This window comes from Solanum verrucosum, unplaced genomic scaffold, assembly GCF_900185275.1.
Source record: "Solanum verrucosum unplaced genomic scaffold, falcon-dt-bn FXZP01000214.1, whole genome shotgun sequence".
NCBI classification, from domain to species: domain Eukaryota; kingdom Viridiplantae; phylum Streptophyta; class Magnoliopsida; order Solanales; family Solanaceae; genus Solanum; species Solanum verrucosum.
In genome coordinates, this window is record NW_026020059.1 from 3,587,474 (window position 1) to 3,590,454 (window position 2,981).

A 2,981-nucleotide genomic window follows, 5' to 3' on the forward strand; every position below is an offset into this window, starting at 1 on the left:
CCAGAAAAAGTGTAGAGAGAGAAATTTATGCTCTCTCTCTCTCTCTCTCTCTCTTTCTCTTTCTTTCTCTATCTATATGTATAGATAAATCTGTATTTGGTGAAGGATAAAAAGTACACAGTGAGACAGAAACAAAGTAAGGAATTGAGCAAAAACAAAACCATAAAGATTCAGTTTTTTTTTCTGTTTTGAGAGATTTAAGAGAACCCCATTAAAAATTTAATCTATTTCTCTATCTGGGGTGTGTTAAAATGGCTGAAGGGAAAGGAAACAAGAAGAGATTGTCTATAAATCTTTCCCTTTTTGCCCTCGCTGATAACAGCAGCAGCAAAAATCTCCTAAGAAGTTTGAGGACCCAAATGGTGCTGTTGTTGGACTTGGAATTGTGGCAGCTATGAATAAGAATAGTAATTGTAGTAGAAATAGTAGAGCAGCAATTATTGCTATGTCTCCAAGATCAACTACTTCAAACCCAATCCCAATTTTTACTAGTTTTTAAGAAGAAGCCTAGTATTGAAGAAATGGAGATGTGTGAGGAGTATACTTGTGTATATTTCTCATGTGGGTAAAATTTGGTTAAGAAAAGAGAGTATTTTGATGGTCAATTTATAGGAAACAGCAACTCTAATGCCTACCAGAAAACTGTTAATCATACAACAAGTTTTACTATGGCTGATTTCCTCAATTCTTGCTTTCTTTGCAAGAAACAGCTTAAGGGGTTGGATATTTTCATGTACAGGTTAGAATTTCAACTTTTTTTTTTGTATTGTAATGATTATATGTTACTGATTTATTTGCTGATACTTTTTGGGATCTGATATTTAGCTGCAGATTATGTTTTATATCTAAGTATGTTTGCAGCTTTAATTTTGAATAGATATGCTTTTGTTTGAGCAAAATGGTTGAATGAACTTAGTCATACCACACATGGGATGGATTTTAAGGAGAAAAGTGTTTCTTCAATTGTGGACCCTGCAGAACCTTTATATTTGATAAATGATTGCTCTATGAATATCTTATCTTGTTTACTTTTTTCTGTTTTATCATTGATCTATGCAAGTTGGAACATGTCGAAGAACTTGAATCTTTTGCTTTCGATCAACTTTAAACTGTAGTTTTGCCCTTGTGAATCTGATCTGAAATTTGTGGTGTCCAAGTTTGATTTCAGCAAGGCTTTATGAATTGTACAGTTTGAAAAGAAATGCTTCGGTATTAATGAGTTGATTAGTTAGCTTGGAGTGATGTGCTTAATAGTTTCCAAATAGGGATCTTAGGAATAAAATGATTATTAAAACATTTGAGGACTAAGCTTGGGAAGTCGAAAGTTTTGATGAACAAAATCTGAAAGCTTTTAGATTGTGCGAGGCGTCTCGTCTTAACTTTAAAATGTTACGACATATTTGTTAGATCCCTTTGGTGAGACCCGAAAGTTATTAGCCTGCATTCTTGGAACTTTTGTCATGTCCATGCTTCCTTACTGCTTTGTGTTAGTCTGTATTTTGGTACTTATGGGCGTCGAGTAGCCTATAAGATAAATAACCTACATTTGTACTTCTTGCAACTGTTTCTTTATCTGATCAATTGTAAATCTTGCTTCTGCTTAGGCATCTGTTATGAACTCTGTAGTATTGATCACAAAATGTCAAACTAGTAAATTGGAATCCCTTATCTACTTCCCGTCTTGCTTTCTGGTTTCTATTTGTATTATTTATCTTTATTAATTAGCAGTAGTTCTTGTTCCGTTGACACTCTCCAACTTGCACAACTTAAGCTTTATATCATCTTTCCATAAATTATCAAGAAGAACTTTTCTCATACTTTTGGATTAAGCATATTTGCTTGAATTACACACTCAAGTCATGTTTCTCTAACTGTCAGTTGCTACAATCCAACTCTATCGATGTTTCTATCGCTAGTGACATTATTTTAATAGCTGAAATAACCAATTGCACCAGGGCCTTATATTAAGAAGTCTCCTTTAGGTTGCTTCCTTTAAGGAACTGCAGAGTTGATTCTAAGTTTGAGATATTAGAATTTCGTTTCATAATTTTAAGCAACTTATCTTGAATTGTGACCACAAATGGTTTTTGCGGCAAATATTGATTATGTTCACGTAAGTAAGCTGTATTTTAGTTACCTGTTGCTTTCTTTGGCCTTGCTGGAAATCTTTTAGTTAACTTTTTTGTCAACACAATTTTATAAATGTTGTGAAGCCTTTAGGTAGGAAAATTTCACATGTTTTTGTTTGTTCACTAAATATAGGCATTTCCTCCAGGTAATATGTGATAGGAATCTCTAAATACATCTTGTTTCTAATGCATGTGTTCTGTATTACTTATTCAGGGAATATCTTATGAACAAAGATCCAATTTTTTCCGTCTTTTCGAGCTTAAAAATACAACTTCTTCCCTTTACTATTTGCTGCAGAGGGAGAAGGCGTTTTGTAGTGCAGAGTGTCCTTGCACACAGATATCAATCGATGAACACAAGAGAAATGTGGTTCTGAAGCATGAAATCACTTAGCGACTACTCGTTTCTCCTTGCTCGGGTCCAATGCAGTTTTTCACTGGTGTAGCTGTGGCATAACTCAAAATCTCGTATGGTGTACGTACCCCCAACGTTGCATAATATATAAATAAATAAAAAGATATCTCGGTTTTGAAAGGTACCTGAATAAGAATTGTTGGTACCGTCGGGTTAAGAGAGATGTTAGATATTTATGTCAAGGACACATCCTGAGCAGGCAATCTTTGCAACTCAAAAGAGTATGAAAAAAACATTTCTGGGAAAGAAAGCATGTAATGAAGTTTGTTATAAGCTAGTAATGAAGGATTTTACATTTTAATCATAAGTTGGAAATCAATAAAAAACCATTTTGAGTCTTGATTTCTCATATATTTTTTGACTTCCCATCTCGTGTTCAGTATTCGTATTATAGCTCGACTAATCCAGATTTATGCCACAATGGGCTTTGCGCTCTC

At 34.0% G+C, this 2,981-nt stretch overlaps 1 pseudogene; it reads left to right on the forward strand.

The window, feature by feature from the left end:
* Nucleotides 1-251: 251 nt before the first annotated feature.
* On the forward strand, nt 252-2,523 carry LOC125823336 (FCS-Like Zinc finger 14-like; annotated as a pseudogene).
* Nucleotides 2,524-2,981: the final 458 nt, after the last annotated feature.